The 11598-nt window shown below is 28.6% G+C and overlaps 1 pseudogene; it reads left to right on the top strand.

Moving 5' to 3' along the window:
- LOC117923070 overlaps nt 1-9376 on the top strand; it is a 42714-nt pseudogene extending 33338 nt beyond the window's left edge.
- Nucleotides 9377-11598: the final 2222 nt, after the last annotated feature.

The following is an 11598-nucleotide window of genomic DNA, read 5'->3' as shown; positions in this document are numbered from 1 at the left end:
TAAAATGTTTTTTTTTTAAATTTTTATAAAATTGGGGAAAAAATGAAAGAAAAGTAAATAAAAATGATAATAGTTTGATTAATTTTATATTTGATTAATTTTAAAATAAAAATATTTTTTATATTTTTTTAAAATAAATCAAACATGATAAAATCATTTTTATTAACAATTTTTTTTTCTTGATTTAATCTTTAATTTTATTAAAAATTATAGTATATTCTATTAAGAGGAGATAAAAAGTTTTAAAAAGAATTAATTTAATTTTTACAACTATTTTTCACCTAACAAGCTTGTAAATAAAATAAATAGGACATGAAAATAAATGCAAGTAAGGTAAAGTTTGAAGATGGTCACTTTCCAAAGGATCCTATAGCTGAAGATGGTGTTTTGCTTGGGTTGACCAATAGATTTTACCATATAATATGCTTTGATAAATAGATTTATACTTTATGCATGAATTTTTTTTTACCAACCATGTCCCTTAAATATCTCTAACCGTTCTACTATTGAGAAAAGTATTTACCCAATATTCTTACTACCCTCACCCTCAGTCGTCTCTCATCTTCTTCAAAATTGAGAAAAAAGTCACCTGCAAAACCCTTTCAAAGCAACTCATTTTCTTTCTTTTCCATGTCCTTAAGCTAGTTTTTTGTTTTTCTTGAACAAAATAACTCAAGAAAAATAAAAACTGAGAAATAGGAAAAATAGGGATTTTTTTTTTCTATTTTCATTTTCCTTCCCCACTTTTCTCAGCATCTAAACAGGAAAATATAAACGGAAAAAATAAAAAAAACTAACAACACATGGTAAAAAAAAATACAAAAAAACTCAAATCTCATTCGAATAACAGAACTGGTATCACTTTACCCAGATCTAACATTTTTCTCGACAAATGTTGCAAAAAAAAGCCTATTTTACTAGATCAACCAAAAATAACTTCATCATATGCGGAAATAAAAAGAAAACACAAATGTGTTGGTAGAGTTACCTATATGAGAAGAGGAAGAAAAAAAACACGAAGAATAGATGTTCTCTTAATGGTTTTTTTTGTTCCGTAAATAGTAAAAGAAACGGGGAAAACAACACTTTTTTGTTATCTAAAAAGTGTCATTTTGAGAACATAGAGAACAAAAAAAACAAAAACAATTTTCTCAACCAAATAAGTCTTTAGTGTTTTTGTTTTCAAGAACAAAACACAGTTCTTGAAAACACCAACCAAACAGGTCCTATACTTCTATGTTTATACTATATATAAAGTGTTTGTATACTTTTTTTTCCTTAAATATCCTTATCATTTCATTGATTTAGGTCTTCTTATTATTTTATTTAATTAATTTAAATAATATTTCTCTTTTTAAAAAATTATCATAATTTAATTAAAATAATTTTAATATGAAAAGTTTAATTATATTTCTTCCTTACTTTTATTTTATACTTTATACTTTGATATTATCTATTTCATGTAAACATCACTATGGTAAAAGATATATTTTTTTTAAATTAATAATTTTTACGTAGAAATCCACCTTTTCAAAAAAACAATTTTTTGATCATTTTTGGTATATATCTTATTCTTATCATATCTCATGTATAATAATTTTTAAAAAAAATAATATTTTAGTATGACCATAATTATAAATGTATAATAAACTTATATTTTTAAATGAAAATTTTGAAAAATATTATATTTTTTAAAATAGATTTACAACAATTTTTTTATAGAATTTTTTTAAAAAATACACATAATTATGATAAATAACTCTTCATTAGAGTACGAGATTTAAAAGGTTGGTCTTTTAATATTATTAAATTGCATCTTAAATATATTCATCCCAATTCTATTATACTTTGATGTCAACCCTTATGTTACTAAATTGCCTCATATATAGATTTATCTCATTAAATTCTATTATATTTCACCATATCCTTTTATCTATTACTCCTATTTTTTCATCTTACTAAATTATATTATCTTATTTTTACATCTCATTAAATTTTACTATGTTTCTATCATCTCCTTTTAAATTTTGTTATCTTATTTTGTCTCCCTTCATATGTTATTCTTATTTTTTTTGTTATGATATTCAATTACTCTTATTTTATGTTATGATATTACCCATTTACCTCAACATTTTAATCAAAGGATATTTTATTTAAATAATATTATTTTTAAAAAGCATCACTTTAAGAAATAAATATCAATATCTATATTAAGTCTAAAAGAATAATCACCTCTAAAACATCTTATACCCAAAAAAAAAAAAATCCACCTAAAAAAATTTATTCTTCTCTAGAAACCCCTCCTTCAATAAATGCTAAATGCTAATGGTTTCTCACTTCATATTTCTCTTTATATGGATGGTTGTTTTTCAGTGTCAACATTAAAAAAATTATAACTTTCATATGTAATGTCTTTTTAATTTTATTCACCTATAAATAAACTCATTTTCTCTACCGGTAAAGAATTCATTTTATTTCTTTCCCCTCTCTTTTCATTTTTAGATTTTATTTGCACACAAAATGACGGAAATAAGTATTTTCTCATTGTTAGATTCTATTTGCTTACAAAATGACACAAGTTGTCATGAACGGTAGTGTTTTTTATTTATTTATTTATTTATTTATTAGTAGATCTTATAGTCCCAGTATTAGATACGACATTTGCTTTGCACTTGCTTTATCACCTAATGCTAGATTTTTTATTTTATTTTTTATTTTTATCTCTCTTTGACATTCTTCAATGTTATATCTTTTTCAACATAATGATTGCCTTCCTTATTCATCCCTTGTCATTTTCATGAAGTCTATCTAGATTTTTTTTTTTTTTTTATCTTTAATGAATCAACACTGTTTTTTATGGAATTGATTTTGTTAACGAATTGAAAATGGTATTATATTCATTCTTGAAGATTATATTGAATTTGTTTGTGGTTCACATTATTTTATAAATAAATAAATTTTAAATTTGTTAGGACATTGAGTTTTGTTTTTATGTTGACAATTTTGTTCCTTTTTTTGTTTGGTCATAGAAGTTTTTCTAGATAATGACTTACTCTCCATTGAAGATCAAAGGTTGTTATTCGTCCAACCAGATGTTACATGTACGTTTAAAGAAGTTTGGTTTGTAGCAAATTAGGCTATATATGTTGAGGTATTAAGAGGATCAATTTTGTTTTGAACTTAAAAGGTTTTAAAATTGACTTTTGAAATAGAGTAGGACCACTCAAGTGACTTGGAGCGATCAAGCACTCCAAACCTCTCAAGCGAGCCATACTGCTCAAGCAAGCCATACCGTTTTTGCCTATAAATACCTCCCTTTTAATCCCTTTAGGGTTACAGATCATAGAGATTGGAGGTATCACATTAAGATCATTTAGAGACCTTTCATTCTTTACAAAAGGTTTCCTAGAGATAAAGCCTAAAGTGTGACACCATTCTCAATCTCTCATTCAAGGATTCGATCTTTGAATATTGGTTTGAAGACCTTCATCCCTTCAGCGAGGCTGAAGTGATCCATGGAGCAATTGAAAGTTACTATGTTGCGAATGTGAATCAAGTTGTATGTATTGAAGAGTAAGTCTCTAAGGTAAAGTGGTCAGATAAATTTGTGTAACTTAATTTTATATAGTGAATTTAGATTAGTAAGTCTTAGATCTTATTATTTTTTATCTTCATAGTTAGTGTGAGGGTTTCCCACGTTAAAATATTGTGTCTCATTGTCTATAATTTTTATAGTTGATATTTTGTTTGAATTTCCTATAATTGATAGAAAATATTATTTCTAACATTTTGTAGGGTAAAGAGAATTAGGTATAACTTATAAATATTTATTAAAATTTTTTAAATTATTCATTCATCCCTTCCCCCTCTAGGTGTTCCTATTGGACTTTCGATTTTTTAAAGGTGATCATAAAAGTCCCTAAGTAACTTAAGGTGAGTTTATGTAAGCTGAAATGTGATCAATTGACTTAGGGCATGTCTAAGTGACCTAAAAAGTGTATATGAATATGCCTAAGTATGTTGTCTTAAAGGTGTACTTAAAGGAACTATTTTAAAAAGAAAAAAGAAAAATCCTAGATCTAACTCAAGGTTGCCAAGGGTCACAATGAGGAACCAAATAAATCCCTCAATCAGAGCTCTAATGTGGCTAAAAAAATACAAGTCGTGTGAGTAGTAATGAGTCACCAAAGAACTATTGTGGAGTATTAAAAGAACACTTAATGGAGCGTGAACTAAGGGGATAAAATAGAGGGTTACAAATAGGTTCATCCCATCAATGAACCATTAACTAATTGTGAATTTCAAGATGAATCTAATTTAATTTCATCAAAATCTTTGTATGGGAAAATGAATCAAAATATTTAATAAAAGAAAACTTTTAAGAAAAGAAAACTTAATGTAGTCATTAAGACCACTTTTAGTTCTAACTAACATGAATATCTTTTTTGTTGTTAATATTGATTCAAAAAACATGATTGTCATATATTTGATATTAAAGTTGGACCATCAAATTTGGTGGGCATAATACAATTAATTTAGCACAAATTCTTAATTAAAGGTTATTTGGGCAAAAAAATTGCTACTACTATGGTGCATGTTTGACATTACATTGAAAGTAGAATGTAGGACTATTGTGATCTATATTTGTAGTTTATTTGTTCAAATTATATTACTTTGGAATTTAGAGTGACTGTTATTATGAGTAACTACTTGATGAATCTAGTAAAAGAAAACTTAAGTCATCATTATAGATGAAGTAAGGGAATGTTGGAATTAGAAGTGGTTTTAGGTGGTGTTTGTTTTTTGACTGAATATAAAAAATAAAAATATTTGGCTTTTTCTATTCAGTTTAAAGTAATTTGTTGATATCAACTAACATAACTAAATTGAACCTATTGATAACAAGTTTACTTTAATTATGTTGATTGATATAAATAGGTTACTTTTATCTCAAGAGAAAAAATCAAAATACTTGGCTTTTTCTATTCAACAAAAAAACAAACACCACCTTAATGTATGCCCACATTAAGTTTTCTTTTCTTTATAGTTTTTATTCATCATTCCCTATGCATGAACTTTAGTGACATTAAATTAGATTCATCTTAAAAATGCATAACACTTATTAAGTTCATGTTCTAATTGTTAATTAAAGATTCAAAGTATCAAACTAATGGTTTATTGATGGGAAGAACCATAAAGCACTTATATACAAAAGAGTTCTTCATCCCTTTGTCTACTCATATTTTTTAATCATTAATGAGTGCATAAAAGAGAGTAGGACAATGAAGTTCAAGACGATTACTTGAAGATCTTGAAATCATATTGAAGTTAGAATTTTGGATTGAAGTGTGCTTTCTTCTTCATATCCTATGCGTTATTGAAAATTTTCTAACAAAGTCTCGGTACAATATATGACAAGGAACGTCGGGTCTAAAAATTTTTCTAACAAGGTCCTAATACTATATATGACAACTTTTTCAATATTTTCATAAAATCTAACAACTAATATTTCTACGATATCTGATAATTCAATGCTTACTAAATATTGTACTTAGTTTACATTATAAAAGGTATTTGAAAAAAAATTACAACAATGCTAAAAAGAATTCAAATTCTTTTATTTGATTCATTATGAAAAGAAGAAAAATTTTAAATATTAGAATTTACTTTAAAAATTATATATTTTAAATTATATATTGTTTTATTTTTAATCATTTTTTATATTTATATAATTATTTTTTTAAATAGTCCTTAAAAAATAAGTGAAAATAAATAAAAAAATATTCCTGAAAACATCACATTTTTTTATTTTTAAGATTTCTATTATTAAGCATGTTTTCCTAAATTATTTTAAAAAACAATTACCAACCAGACCCAAACATTTCCTTTATTTGGACCCTTAACCCTTTATTTTCCTAACGTCTGTTCACTTCTTTTGCCTATTAATTTGTTCCTTCCTAATTTTTTCCTCTTCAAAACTCAACGTGCAGGAAAACGAAGGGAGGACTATTTATTTTATTTTATTTGTTTGGCAAATAATGATATGTAGGGCAATAGCATCATTAATGTCAAAGTTTCACCCACAACCACTTCTAAATTGAATCAGATAAACTAGAGTTACAGGGGGAAGAGATTTCAAACATGAGATTTTTTATCAAATGAATATGGGTTTGTTGCCTTCTATATGTGTATATATATATATATATATATATATATATATTAATTTATTCTTAAATTTCTTGTAGAACTTGGAAGAATTAAGCTCTGTTAACTTTTGAAAAATAATTTTTAAGAATAATTTTTGAAAATTATTTTTTATAATTTTGTAAAATAAAAATCTTTTTGGGAGTTTGAAATATTTTTAACTTATTTTAATAATTTTAAATATGTTTTAAAAATAATTTTTATATTTATAACTTTATTTTTAATCATTAGACATATTTGTATAATTATTTTTTAAAACAACTCTTAAAAAACAATAAAAACAACTAAAAAAAATATTCAAAATACCATATTTTCTATTTTTGAGAATAGAAAATAAAAAACTATTTTCTAGTTATCAGATGTATTTTTTAATTTTTTTGTTTTGAAAAATAAAAAATTATTTTAAAAATAATTATCAAACATACCCGTAGTTATGTTTGATAGATCATAACAACACCTGTTCAGTCATGAGAAATTTTGGGGAAAAAGAATCAATAGCCATCATGCACTATTAATTAAAGAAAAAGGGAATTCCCTTTTCTCTTTTTTTTTTTCTTCAATTTTTATTTTCTTTAACTATTTTCAGCTCCGTTCGTCCAAAGAGGAAAAGCCTGTTATTGTTACTATATATTATTTAAAGAAATTGAACTTTTGAAAACTTTTCATAATACTTGAGAGTTTGAAAACCAGAGGTAAGAGTTAGAAATCAAAAAATAAATGAATAAACATACAAAAAAATCAAACAATTGATTGAAGGTTTGCTCTGAATGGCCTTTGTAGGGAAAATACCGGTGATTAACAGTGGCCGAACGTCAGCAAGTTTGTCCTAAAATGAAATTAAACACTAGGCTGACCGTTCACCACTTGAGAATACGTAGCCAAAAAGTATATATAGCATGCTCCAGAGGAAAATCAGCTTCAACAAATCAAGGGACACTAGCTATAAGGCTTCATTAATTAATTAGTCCTTTGTTTTTGCCAACATGACATGACTTATAATTGTCTTTTTAAAAAAAAAAAGAAAAAAAGAAAAAGAAAAATTGTGATGTGTTTATCAAGCTTTGTATGTAATTCGTGGTAGACTTCAATCACAATAATCTAGCGTGGTTGTGGGAAGTGGGGTAAAAAGAACTCAATGAGATTGGTCAAGTTTCAAGTGTCAATTGCCATGCATGTAGGGTTCTTCATTTCTTTCCTTGAACTTTCTGCGCCCATTTATTGTGGAGAAACTTCAACCTAACTAAATGCTTGAACTGTTCTCCTTAAGAACGATGGAAAAGGCATCACAAATTTAAGCATCCCATGCGCGTTCACATTCTCTGTTTCAAACAGGCTTCTCCAAAACTACAGTATAAATAAAGGAGTTGCTATCTCCCCTTCACACACAAAAAAAAAAAAAAAAAAAAATACTAACTTAAGATATGGAGACTCCAAGTTCTTCATTGCTTTCACTTGCTCTTGTTCTTCTCTTCTCATTTGTCTTGGCAGCTTTAGCCGATGTTCATGAGAATTTTCTCCAGTGCCTTACCCTTCAATATTCTCAGAACACCACCCCAATTTCCCAAGTCATTCCCAAGTCATTTACACCCCAAACAACTCCTCATATTCATCTGTCTTGCAGTTCTCCATACAAAACCCCAGATTCCTGTCACCTGCCATCCCAAAGCCTCTAGTCATTATTGCACCATTGTATGAATCCCATATTCAAGTAGCCATTAATTGTTCAAGAAAACATGGCATGCAGATTAGAGTTCGGAGCGGGGGTCATGACTATGAGGGCCTTTCTTATGTTTCTGATGCCCCATTTTTCATTCTTGATCTCATAAATCTTCGATCCATCAGTGTAGATGTGGCAAATAACACTGCGTGGGTCCAAGTTGGTTCTACTATTGGAGAACTTTACCATAGAATCGCTGAGAAAAGTACTACTCTTGGCTTTCCAGCTGGTGTTTGCCCTACTGTAGGTGTTGGTGGACACTTCAGTGGGGGAGGCTATGGAATGTTGCTACGTAAATTCGGTCTTGCTGCTGATAATGTGATCGATGCACACTTAATTGACGATTTGACGTTAATGGTAGAATTCTTGACAGAGAATCCATGGGGGAGGATCTGTTTTGGCCATTAGAGGAGGTGGTGGCGCTAGCTGAGGAGTCATTATTGCATGGAAAATAATGCTAGTTCCAGTTCCCTCCACTGTCACTGTATTCACAGTTCGAAAGACCTTAGAAAAAATGCAACAATGCTTGTGCACCGATGGCAGTACATCGCGGACAAGTTAGATGAAGACCTCTTCGTCAGAATCATCTTAAGAAGGGTGAATTCCAGTGAAGAAAACAATAGAAGCTTCATTCAACTCCTTGTTCCTTGGTGGGGTTGATGAGCTCCTTCCACTGATGCAGGAGATCTTCCCAGAATTAGGCTTGGTGAAAGGAGATTGTATCGAGATGAGCTGGATCGAATCCATACTCTACTTTGCTGGATTCCCAGGTGGGGCTTCCCTGGATGTTTTGCTGGATAGAACTCCTCTCACCCGAAAGTTTTTCAAAGCCAAATCAGACAATGTGAAGGAACCCATTTCCGAAATAGGTTTAGAGGGGATATGTAGGAGGTTTTATGAAGAAGAGGCTGCAGCAGGTGAGATGATCTTCAGTCCTTATGGAGGAAGGATGAATGAGATCCCGGAGTCCGAAACTCCATTCCCTCATAGAGCAGGGAACATATATAAAATCCAACACTTGGTGTACTGGGAAGAAGAAGGAACTGAGGCATCCATTAGGCATATGAGTTGGATCAGAAGGCTTTACAGTTACATGGCTCCCTATGTTTCAAAATCTCCAAGGGCAGCATATCTCAACTACAGGGATCTTGACATAGGTACAAACAGCAACAAAGGCAACACAAGCTATGCACAAGCAAGCATTTGAGGTGTCGAGTATTTCAAAACAACTTCAACAGATTGGTACAGGTGAAAGCCTCAGTTGATCCAAAGAATTTCTTCAGGAATGAACAAAGCATCCCACCTGTTGATGCCTCGCGTCCCAGGGATCCTCGCGGCTGCCAAGTGGACGCGCGCTTTCAACCAAGGATGATTTTTGGCTCAGTCAATCCTGCAAAAGATGTTCGGACAGGGTGTCCGGACACACCCTCTGATGGTTTTGTTAGCCATAGCTAAGAGGATCAATATGCTACCATCTTTTTGAGTCAGATAACTTACATTTCTCTTTGCGTGAAGGCCCTTTTTATAGTGTCAGAAGTTCTGTCTCCCTCTTTAATGGTGGGAAGACTTTCTGGCTTGTCATGATATCCCTGAGGTGATGGCAGAATCACCATCACCTTGCAGACGGCTGTCAGAAATCGTGGGAGGTGACTTGCCATCATTCCTGTCCTTTCGCTTTGCAGGTGGCGGAATGCGGGCTGTGACAGGCTGTCTGAGGTGACTCAGCATGGCTTGCGTTTTACGGCCAATGATCCGGACAATGTATCCGGATAAGGGAGGGCACCGCTTGGGTAGGATATTTGAGGGTGTCGTGTGACCCCCTGGGGGACCCCGGATAGAGAGCTGTTGTGCCACGTGTCGCATGAGGGAATGCTGTGCGGGGTTGCCACGTGGACGTCTGGGGGGTTCCCTACACCACCTGTTTCAGTACCATGGTGGAAGAGGAGAGGAAACTAGTGATCCTTGGCTAGAAAACAGTACTCCATATGTATATCAAAATTGCCCTCCGACGGCCAATTAATCCATGTTTTTTTCTTTTGTTTTTTTAACCTTAAAATAACAAGCCAAAAGAACTCTATTATGTGTAATTCTTTTTAAGTTTGACATATGACGAACGAACATATCACATTATTTTTCATTTTTTTCTTCTCCTTTCTTCATTTTATCTAGAAAATTACACAACTTTTGACCCTTTTTTTTTTATCTTTTCATATTTATTGTTTTTAATTATTTATAGACAGTTTAAACTTAACATAACAATAATAATAATAATAATAATAATAATTAATATAAAAATAAATACATAATGAACAAATTTAGAGGTTTAGAATAAAATATTTTATAAATTTATGTTAAATAAAATATTTATTTATTTGATAAATCTTAGCATGTATAGATATATGGATTTAATAAAAATATTTTTGACATATTATTTTATTATTTATATTTTTTAATTTTTTAATTTTCATGTGAAAATCACAATCAATTATCATGATTTTTTACCTTTTATTTATGGTCCAAACTTGACTATAGTTCTAACTTTTTTGCTTGGTTTAAATTTTTAAATTTTTATTTATGTAAAATAAAAACTTAATCATGGTTCTAACCTTTTACTTGATTAAAAATTTGAAATTGTCATTTATATAAAATAAAAAATAAAATATATTTTTCATAAAAATTATATTTAATGTTTTATATTAAATTTCTCTTGATTTTTATTTTTTCACAAATTCACCTTTTCATATTTATTGATTTGAATTATTTATATATATTTTAAACACAAAATAATAATATATAATAAATAATTAATGAGAAAAAAATAATATAAAAATAAATACATAATGAACAAATTATAGACATTTAGGACATAAGATTTTTTATATTTGCTTAAATAAAATATTTATTTATTTTATAAATCTTAGTACATTTTCATATTATTTTATTGTTTATATTTTTTAATTTTTTTAAATTTTCATGTGAAAATCAAAGTCAATGATTATGATTTTTGTTTTTTCTTATGAATTTAACTTGATTGTAATTTTAACTTTTTTTTCTTGGTTAAAATGCTTAATATTTTTAATTAAAGAAAATAAAAACTTTGTTGTGGTTTTAACATTTTTATTTGTTAAAATTTTTAAATTTTTATTTATATAAAATAAAAAAATACAAATTTCATAAAAAAAAATCATATTTAATTATTTATATTAATTTTCTCTTAATTTTATTAAAAATTAAAATTTTTAAATGTTAAACTTGCACACCTAATCTACACAATTCTTGAAAAAGAGGCACCACTTTTTATGAAAAGAGTACCACTCTTTTAAGACAAAAAAGTACAATTCTTCTATGAAAAAGGTATCACTCTTTTATGAAAAAAAAATACCATTGAAATGTCTTAAATATACCACTATAGTGGAAATGATATATCACTCTTATTTGGTTTATGATAAGATATGTGATCAGTCATTACGTATTCGATAACTTATGTAATGATAAAATAACATGAATTGACTAGATGTTATTATATAATAACACCAATTAACACAATCTTTGTAAAAGAGGTACCACTTTTTTATATATATATAAAAAAAGTATCATTATTAAAAGTATCATTGTGCTAAAAGAATAGTACAACTCTTTTATTAAAAAGTTAATATTAAAATGTGTTAAAAATAACA

The sequence above is a fragment of the Vitis riparia genome, chromosome 10, assembly GCF_004353265.1.
Source record: "Vitis riparia cultivar Riparia Gloire de Montpellier isolate 1030 chromosome 10, EGFV_Vit.rip_1.0, whole genome shotgun sequence".
Classification (NCBI taxonomy): Eukaryota; Viridiplantae; Streptophyta; class Magnoliopsida; order Vitales; family Vitaceae; genus Vitis; species Vitis riparia.
Note: the sequence above shows the minus strand (reverse complement) of the source record. Positions and strands in the feature narration are given on the sequence as shown.